Source organism: Hyla sarda, chromosome 4, assembly GCF_029499605.1.
Source record: "Hyla sarda isolate aHylSar1 chromosome 4, aHylSar1.hap1, whole genome shotgun sequence".
Taxonomy (NCBI): domain Eukaryota; kingdom Metazoa; phylum Chordata; class Amphibia; order Anura; family Hylidae; genus Hyla; species Hyla sarda.
This window is the reverse complement of record NC_079192.1, coordinates 32,350,346-32,361,016: the sequence shown is the minus strand read 5'-3', so window position 1 is coordinate 32,361,016 and position 10,671 is coordinate 32,350,346. Positions and strand designations below refer to the sequence as shown.

The 10,671-nt window shown below is 45.3% G+C and overlaps 1 non-coding gene across 1 annotated transcript; it reads left to right on the top strand.

Annotated features, from left to right (window-relative positions):
- Positions 1 to 1,588: 1,588 nt before the first annotated feature.
- On the top strand, positions 1,589 to 1,692 carry LOC130268136 (U6 spliceosomal RNA). The gene has a single exon (XR_008843495.1). It is a non-coding gene; the product is annotated as a U6 spliceosomal RNA (small nuclear RNA).
- Positions 1,693 to 10,671: the final 8,979 nt, after the last annotated feature.

The following is a 10,671-nucleotide window of genomic DNA, read 5'->3' as shown; positions in this document are numbered from 1 at the left end:
CTTAAAGGAGTACTCTAGTGCAGAGTATTCCTGCTCCGTCCTCCCCGGGCTGCAAAATAAATGAAAATGAACCATCACTCACCTCCCTGGGTTCCCGCGGAGCGCCTCTACAGCTGATCGGTCCTCCGGTCCATCTCCTTCATACTTCCGGGTGTAACGAAGCGTCACATGGCGCTCAGCCTATCGCTGGCCGAGGCAGAACATCGCGGCGGCCGGCGATAAGCTGAGCGCCATGTGACGCTTTGTTACACCCGGAAGTATGAAGGAGATGGACCGGAGGACCGATCAGCTGTAGAGGCGCTCCGCGGGAACCCAGGGAGGTGAGTGATGGTTCATTTTCATTTATTTTGCAGCTCGGGCAGGACGGAGCAGGAATACTCTGCACTAGAGTACTCCTTTAATCCTTTCAGTACTTATGAGCTGCTGAAGTGGAGTTGTTCTTTTCTGTCTATCAACGGTGCTCTCTGCTGACATCTTTGCTTGTCTCGGGAACTGCACAGAGCAGAATAGGTTTGCTATGGGGATTTGCTTTTACTCTGGACAGTTCCCGAGACAGGTGTCATCAGAGAGCACTTAGACAGAAAAGAACTCAACTTCAGCAGCTCATTAGTACTGAAAGGATTATGATTTTTTAATATAAGCAATTTACAAATCTGTTTAACTTTCTGGAGCCAGTTGATATATAAAAAATAAAATAAAATTGCACAGTGCATGGCATCAAAGGGGAGGATTACCAAATGCAAGAATTATATTTTGTCTTTATTTCAAATTACATCCCAGAAAAACAGACTTTGGATGTCCGGCCGCACTGGGATTTGTAGTTTTGCAACAGCTCCCAGTATGGTCGGACAAACATAGGATGTTTTTCTGGGATGTAATTTGAAATAAAGACCAAATACAATTCGTACCTGACCTAGGTCCTCTGTGATTGGGTGTAGTGGTTGCTAGCATAGTTTCCCTCCCTCCGGTGCCCCCACAGGTGAAATGAAGCATTACATTGCGCTCACTGAAATAAGTAGGCTGTCCGTGATGTGGTGGGTCCTCCAGAATTAAAGGGGTTATCCACCATAAGGTGATTTTAGTACATACCTGCCAGGCTATCTTTTTGTGAACTTGGTATTTCGTGTTGAATTTGGTTATCAAACTACACATCCCATAGTTCCATGCTTGTAAGTTTGAGGTCACTTTCCTCCCTCCCTCCCACCCAACGCAGCACAAATGAACTGCATCCATTCAGTGTTTTCTAATCAGGGTGCCTCCAGCTATTGCAAAATAATCTCTCTCCCACCCAGTGGTCGCTCCACCCATTGAAGCAGACAGGCTCCCTTTGCTCAACTGACTAGTGATGTCAGGTCTTGGCCGCATTGTAACCTGGGAAATCCCGAGGCATGAGTCATCTTGTATGCTGTTAAAAATAAGTATTGGGGTGAAAATCACATAAGAATTGTGAGAAAACCATCACACACAGGTACAGACACTATATTATGGACTACACTAACTTTACAGCCCCTGTAGCATAGTCAAATAATTTTATATATTTTTTTTAACCTGGAAGAAAACCCCTTTAAAGACGACTCTCCTTGTGTGCCCACTTCCGCATTATCTATACTAAATATGGAATGATACAGAGAAGATTATCATGGCCTCCATTCAAGGACAACAGGCAAATCCGTACAGGAGACTCTTATTCTAGCTGATCTCCACTAGAGATGAGCGAACTTACAGTAAATTCGATTCATCACGAACTTCTCGGCTCGGCGGTTGCTGACTTTTCCTGCATAAATTATTTCAGTTTTCAGGTGCTCCGGTTTGCTGGAAAAGGTGGATACATTCCTAGGAAAGTCTCTCCTAGGACTGTATCCACCTTTTCCAGCCCACGGGAGCACCTGAAAGCTGAACTAATTTATGCAGGAAAAGTCATCAACTGCCGAGCCGAGAAGTTTGTGACGAATCGAATTTACTGTAAGTTCACTCATCTCTAATCTCCACTATGGCTAATAGAAAAGGCTCCAGATACACAGTATAGGATTTCACCTCCTTTTAAGGTTTATATTAAAATGAATGCTTTTTCCTATGCCCACCAAACACATATTGTAATTTTACACATCAACCATTAGGGGGCGCTGGGACTCAACAATAAAGATGGCCGTGTCTGCATTGAATCGATGACATACAAAGAGTCAGATAACAAAAGACAAAGACGGAGCGGTGCCGTTCTTGTTCTTCATCCTTTCCTATCTGTGAAGCGTTGCGGTATTAGGACACCATGTTTTATAATGACGGTATAAATCCCATAGAACATGTGTACTGCTTTATTGTACTGAAGGATATGCCATGATGTTACTGCTATATACAATTGTTTATTCCTGTATATAGTGAGGCGCGAGACACAAAAGGGTCGTATATCTCTGTGACGTTGCTGGCTAATACTATATTACTATTAGCCTAGGTTCACGCTACGGAAATTCCGCCTTGAAATTGCAGGTAGAAATTGCGCTTGCTAAAATGTTTAGTGTAGTGAATGGGTTTCCGTTCACAAATTCACACTTCGGAATTTGTGAACGGAAAATTCGCTTGGAAATTTCCGCCTGAAGAATGGCGTTGCTCATTTTTCAGGCGGAAATACTCGCGGAACACGTTGCTGTCTATTGGAGACTGCAGTGTCCGCACGGTCTTAGTGCCCACTGATTCAGTCAGCGCTGGCCGCACTCGAAATCTCCGGGCGGAAATTTTCTGCCTGGAGATTCCGCAGTGTGAACCTAGCCTTAGAGGTGGTAATGATTAGGACCCTTAAAGGGCTACTCCGCCCCTAGACATCCGATCCCCTTTACAAAGGATAGGGGATAAGATGGCTGATCACTGGGGTCCTGCCGCTGAGGACTCGATATTCCTGCTGCACCCGGCGTTCATTTAGAGGGCAGGTGCAGCTCCGGAGGCTCATGACGTCATGGTCACGCCCCCTCAATGCAAGTCAATGGGAGGAGGCGTGATGGTCGTCACGCCTCCTCCCATAGACTTGCATTGAGGGGGCATGGCCGTGATGTTTCGAGTCTCCATCCGGCATCACCAGTCATCCGGCACAGAGCAAAGTTTGCTCCGTGCACCAGATGTCTGTGGTGCCACAGCCCACATCGCAGGGGTCCCGCCACTGGGATCTCCTATCCTTTTGAATAGGGGATAGGATGTCTAGGGGCAGAGTACCTCTGTAAATAACTGACCTCAGTCTAAGGGTCCGTTCACACTATGTAATTCTGCGTGGTGAACTTTAACATCAGTGTGACTGGGTCTTCCGCAAGACCCGTTCACACTGAGCAACTTCAGTGGCGGACAATTCACAACAAAGAACATGTTCATTCTTTGAGCGGAATTCCGCGAGCACTGCATAGTCGTCAATAGTGACGGCGCAGTGCCGCGCAGTCCTACCGCCACAGCCGGTTACCTGGCTGAATCTCCGCTTGCTTAATTCCACGAGCGGAGATTCAGCGACTTATCTGCAGGAAGCCTTTACAAACATACAAAAGGAGATTTATCAAAATCTGTCTAGAGGAAAAGTTGCTGAGTTGCCCAAAGCAACCAATCAGATCACTACTTTAATTTCTGAGAAGGCCTCTAAAAAATGAAAGCAGCGATCTGATTGGTTGCTATGGGCAACTCAGCAACTTTTCCTTTGGATAGGGTTTGATAAATCCCCCCCCCCCAGTTTCTATATGGGTGATTTGGAAGTAGTATTGTGCCAGTACATGGTGGGTCATCCCATCAATCTATCTAAATGCCAAGACTCTAAACCATGGCAGCACATTCTAATAAGCCAGCAGTAGACGTGTTTCCCACTGTGGCCTGGATCTTTTCAATATTGTCCTCTTATTGGTTATTGTGTAGGACCAGATGACCTAAAATTTATATCCAAACAAGGTCATAATGTTTCCATAGACTAAATAGCACAAAAATATGGCTTGGCTTATCAATACCGCTGCAGCTATTTTGCCTGGATGACCTGAGATCATAGTATTCCTCAACCATTGTTGACTTGGGAAGAATGGATAACCCAAGGTGCCATTTTTGGTATGCATTGAAGTGGCTTGGATTGATGCAAGAGCATGGCCCATCCCATTAAAGGAAAACTGTCACCAGTTCCCCCACACTATATCCTGGTTATAGTACGGGTGAACAGGAGACCGATGCGGGGTCTCGGACTGCTATACCTACCTACCTAATTCCTTCTTCCAGCGCTCACTTGAACTTTGAGGCGGGCCCGTCGGCTAGATTTAAATATTCATATCGCCGATCACGGGAGTGCTCAGTAGGCACGAGCGCTTGCGTGACCGGCACTTATGAATATTTAAATCTAGCCAGCCGGACTGCCTCAAAGTGCAAGTGAGCGCTGGAAGAAGCGGGACCTTTGGAGGATGGGGGCGGCGGACTGCAGGTAGGTATAGCAGTCCGAGAACACGCATCGGTCTCCTGTTCACCCGCACTATAACCCGGTGTATCATGACCGTTTTCATTTAACATTGCCTTAGGGCAGTGTGGTTTTTAGGCACCCTCAACAGGTCATGTTTTTAGGATTTTCTTAGTCTATTACAGGTGATATAATGATGGCCATTGCATCAGGCATCACCACAGTTATATCAAATGTGAAGGACAAAAGAAATCCTGAAAACACGACCTGTTTGGGGTACTTAAAGGGGTACTCCACTGCCCCAGGGTTTGGAAAGTTTTGGTCCGAATGCTGGGTGTGGGCTGCGGGGGTTGTGACGTCATGCCACACCCCCTTGTAATGTCACACCATGAGGGCCTCGAGGTGATGTCACGACCCCAGCAGCCCGCACCCAGCATTCGGAACAAAATGTTCCGAACTCTGGGGCAGTGGATTACCCCTTTAAGTACTGCGCTTGGAAAACACTTCATTAGGGGGGGAACAGATAACCCAAAACACACGTAAGATGCTTGATCCAGGTGATTGACAACCTTAGGCCTAAGGCGTGCAGGTACGTGCCTCAGCATGCTGTGAAGGGGCCTCAATTACCTAAAAACGTGGCAGGTACACTGTTAAAGGGGTACTCCGCCCCTAAACTTCTTATCTCCTATCCAAAGGATAGGGGATAAGATGTCTGATCGCGGGGGTCCCGCCGCTGCGTACCCCCGCGATCTCGGCTGCAGCACCCCAGACATCCGGTGAACTTTGCTCCATGCTGGATTACTGGCGATGTGAGGCGGAGGCTCATGATGTCACGGTCCACTCGTGACGTCACAGACCCACCCCCTCAATGCAATTGTGGCCGTGACGTCATGAGCCACTGGCACTGAACCAGACGCTCTAAACGAACACCAGGTGCAGCACGGTAGGACCCCGGCGATCAGACATCTTATCCCCTATCCTTTGGATAGGGGATAAGATGTTTATGGGCGGAGTATCCCTTTAAACCCAGAAACATGGTAGGTCATCTGATCAATCCAAAAGAAGCCTTTGTATCTATCGTATAGGCAAGATGTCGCAAAAACATCCAGCAGATATGTTGTATCCATAGCCTGGACCATAGATGTTCTTCAAATCCAGTGGCCATTGTTGTAGATTGACCATCGTGTCATCCCATTAATCCACATGAAGTAACATGGCTATGGCAGAGATGTTACGCCGGTGACGTGGATCTTGGTGATGTTGACTCCGAGGGTCAGGACAACCCATAAGCAAGAAATGAGATGATGTTCACAGGGCCTCCTACATTTTTCCTTTGTCCATAGAGGGCGCTGTTCACATGTACCTACACGTTCTTGAGTGCCTGTAGAGCCACTTACCCTTGGAGTGGCAGCTGGTCCACTCGATTGTAAGCCCTATTCTCATCGAGTATCTTCCTCCAGAAGAGCCGTGAATTGTAGTGTTTGTATTTCTTTCCTTTATTTATCTCCTAAGCCAAACAAACCTATGGAAAACCTGCGCGCTGCACCATTATCTTCTCCTCAAGACAAAGGGAGGTTGAGGCAGATGCAAAGAGAACTCTGTCCCCCTGAGCTTACAATTCAGTGACCAAAGCACAAGCAGATGGCAGGCCTCGGCAAAATGGAAAAACCTGCTGAGGTCAATATATCACTTAACCACTGAGCCCATGGAGTCGAAAACATTTGATGACGGAGCCAAGAAGAAGAGGTATCTGTAGGATGGCAGTCATTTTACATTAACCCTTTATAGTTACCCATGCACATGCTAATCCATAAATGCCAGTTTTAGCCATCCTTAAAGGCACAACGCCCCACTACCCTCGGACCAGCCGAAATGTCATACAGTACTTGACTCCACTTTAAATAATTAAAGATTTTCAATATATGTTCCAGCTTTTCTATATGGGTTTGAAACTCAATAGCTGCTAGCCTTTAACTACTTCATTACCCGCCCCCTACTGCCACTCCCTATCCGAGCCGTCACTTTAAATAGCAGAGATTGAATAATCAGCTTAAATAATTTAGCGTTATTAATAATGCAAGGAAGACGGAAATGGAGGGGGGAGCGTCGCGACTGAGCTACTCCCAGAATTCATTGCAGCCAAGGGCATTCTTAAAGACTTCTCTCCCCTTCCCACACTGTATCCTCATAGCCTCCCCATATTACTGCTGCCTACCCCCTCCTCAATCTTCATCACCCTCCTGTCTCCTTCAGCTTTCATCTTCTCCTTGTGTCTTCTACCAAGACAATTACTGATCCGTATGCACGTTACTTTGTATCCTAGAGACTGAATAACACATCTGCAAGATACAACCTCAAAGAGTTAACTGCACATCCTTGTAAAGAAGACCTCAATGTCTGGGTTATTCCAGCATGGTCCATATCACTGTATACAGTATATATAACTTATACCAGCTGTACATATATATTATACAGTATATACCAGGTTATACCAGCATGGTCCATATCACTATATACAGGAGATATATAACATATACCAGCTGTACATATATAATTATATACAGTATATATCCAGGTTATACCAGCATGGTCCATATCACTATATACAGGAGATATATAACATATACCAGCTGTACATATATAATTATATACAGTATATACCCAGGTTATACCAGCATGGTCCATATCACTATATACAGGAGATATATAACTTATACCAGCTGTACATATATAATTATATACAGTATATACCCAGGTTATACCAGCATGGTCCATATCACTATATACAGGAGATATATAACTTATACCAGCTGTACATATATAATTATATACAGTATATACCAGGTTATACCAGCATGGTCCATATCACTATATACAGGAGATATATAACTTATACCAGCTGTACATATATAATTATATGAATTCAGGTAGAAGACAGACATGGTGCACATCTACAATCTTGCCCAATGATCTAATTGCTTCTCGGCATAATTTCAAAAACTAACAGGTTGTTAGTATATACGTTTTGATCAAAAAGTACAAAGCCCACTCATCAAGGCCACCTATTTAGAGTGGGTCCCTAACGTCCCTAGCATAAAATGGCATAGCACTGGGCGGCGACCACCACCGCCGCGACACCAGTGCCCACAGGGGGAACAACCCACTGGCAGAGCGGCCCCAATGCCACTCAAACCAGTCTATGGGTCGCACCTCCCCGCAGACACGGCGCCACGGCAGCAACAGACGCCGCACAGCACCACACCAGTGTGAACAGGGTGCTACAGCTCACTTACCATGCTCTCCCAGTCAGACTGGGAGGCTGCTAGGAAAGAAATGGCCCATGTGTAGCTAACTACTACTTATATAGGGTTGGGTTGAGGGGGTGGGGAAGAGTGCAGACACATGTTCAAACAAAAATTATAATATATAATTATATACAGTATATACCCAGGTTATACCAGCATGGTCCATATCACTATATACAGTATATATAACTTATACCAGCTGTACATATATAATTCTATACAGTATATACCCAGGTTATACCAGCACAGTCCATATCAATATATACAGGAGATATATAACTTATACCAGCTGTACATATATAATTATATACAGTATATACCCAGGTTATACCAGCATGGTCCATATTACTATATACAGGAGATATATAACTTATACCAGCTGTACATATATATTATATACAGTATATACTCAGGTTATACCAGCACAGTCCATATCACTATATACAGGAGATATATAACTTATACCAGCTGTACATATATATTATATATACAGTATATACTCAGGTTATACCAGCATGGTCCACATCACTATATACAGGAGATATATAACCCTATCTCCTACATGGTAAGTCTTTGTAGTCAATGTGCACAGTACTCTATTCTCTGCTGTCCAGTTATAGACCGCTCTTATTATGTCAGTCAGGTGTAAGAACATGGGGTGTCATTAGATTTGATGGGACTTTCTTCTCTCAGATTAGTAGAGGAGAAATCAGTTTTCGGCTCCCCTGCGATGAATAATGGATGTCCCCATCTCTGCTCCGCTCTCAATTACCAGCCATTAGCTGTGATCAATAATTAATGACCCTGCTGGTCTTTGGAGGGGGGGCTGTATCTGCTGCACTCAGTCTGATCAATCCATCCATCGATCAAGATTTGGACAGGACTTAACCCTTCATGGCTTCATGACGTCTTGAGTAGAGATGAGCGAATTTTTGAAAAATTAAATTCGGCTGATTTGCTGAATTTTGCAAGAAAATTTGGTTCGGTCCGAATTTATTTGTGGCGAATCTGTATTAAAAACATCTATTTCTGGCCTACAGAGAGCCTCAATAGGGGTGTAGAACACTTTGCCTTGCCGTAACACGCATAGGGAGTGTGCTGGGTTAGTGAAATAATACTGTTATTCAGTATGACATGCAGATTAGAGGCGTCGCTATTAGAATCACTATCGCGGAGCGGCACAATGACACAGCGTGGAGGTGGCAGCAGCAAGAGGAGACCATATAGTGCCTAAATGACACAGCCTGGAGGTGGCAACAGCCTGACGAGACCATAGGGCCTCACAATTGAAAAGATTAAAGATATATTATTTTTACATTTAAATTGAAGATTTCAAATGAACCTTAAAAGTTTTATTTAATGTGCCAGCAGCATGAGGGGACCACATGGCGCTACAGTGACACAGCCTGGAGGTGGCGGCAGCATAAGGAGACCATATAGTGGCTGAATGACACAGCGTGGAGGTGGCAACAGCATGAGGAGAACATATGGTGGCAGTATAAGACAGGCTTGAGGTGGCATCAGCAGCATCAGGAGTCCTGAAAGTGACCTGGTCACATAGTGGGGCGGTGGGTGGCAATACCAGTACGAGGTGACGATGGTGGGTGAAAAAAGGAGAACTTGGCATCAGATGTGTGGCAGGATCAGAATAGTAGCTGAGGCAGGTAAGCAGAAGAAAAGTATCTTTTGTAAAAGTGTTATTGTGCACAAGTATTGAGGATATACATTAGGTAAAATGTAACTTGTAAAAAAAAATTTTTTTAAATCAAACAAAAGGAAAGGTGTGCAAAATACACCATGTGCCACCTACACCACCAAGTATTGATGTGATACAAAGATCTCTAAAAGGTGTAAGGGAACAACATATTGTCCATTGTAGCAGGTGGGGGTAAAAACTTCCCCTGTAAGGCCCTACTCTCGCCCTATTAATTCCCTTCTTGGCAAGTGTTACTCACCCTAAAAAGGGCGGCCCCACACAGGAACCTCTCCCTATTTCCACCTAAAAACCCTGGGAAATGGCAGTGTTTGTAGATGGAAATAGGGAGAGGTTCCTGTGTGGGGCAGCCCTTTTTAGGGCGAGTAACACTTGCCAAGAAGAGAATTAATAATGCGAGAGTAGGGCCGTATAGGGGAAGATTTTACCCCCACCGGTTACAATGGACAATACGTTGTTCCCTTCCACCTTTTAGAGGTCTTTGCATTACATCAATAATTGGTGGTGTAGGTGGCACATGGTGTTTTTTGCACACCTTTACTTTTGTTTGGTTTCCAAAAAATTTTGGGTACATCCTAAGAAAAGTTAAGTTTTAGCTAATGCATATCCTCAATACTTATTTGTGGTCTGATGCGGAGGAATGTTTGTGACTGGGGAGCAGCACCTTAAATCTGTTTGACACTGTCCATATTTGTGAAGTGTTAGTGTGGCACCATGGTCAATCTACTCTGATGCATCAGGAATTGGTGGGTAGAAATCATGGCTGATCCATGCCTGATTCATCTTCACAAAGTGTGGATAGACGAGTTCTTGGGGTTACTATGGCCCCCGCCACACTAAACACCCGCTCTGATGGCACACTACTGGGGGGGGGGGGGGGGGGCATGACAGCTTTTTCAGGGCAAACTTGTCAGGGTCCGGACTAGCGGCTGGTGAAGACACTGGAGGTGGATCCTCTGTGCCAGAGAGGCGATGACGCGGGCCGTACTGGGGAATCGGTTCTAAGCAGTTACTGGTGTTCACCAGAGCCTGCCGCAAAGCAAGATGGACTTGCTACGGCAGTAACTACCAGGTCGTGTTCCCCAGTAGCGACTCGACCACTCTGGCGCGGTACACAAGGACTAGACAGAGCCGAGGTCAGACGTAGCAGAAGGTCAGGGCAGGCAGCGAGGTTTGTAGTCAGGGGCAACAGCAGAAGGTCTGAGTACACAGGCTTGGAACACACTATAACGCTTTCTCAGGGCACAAGGCAA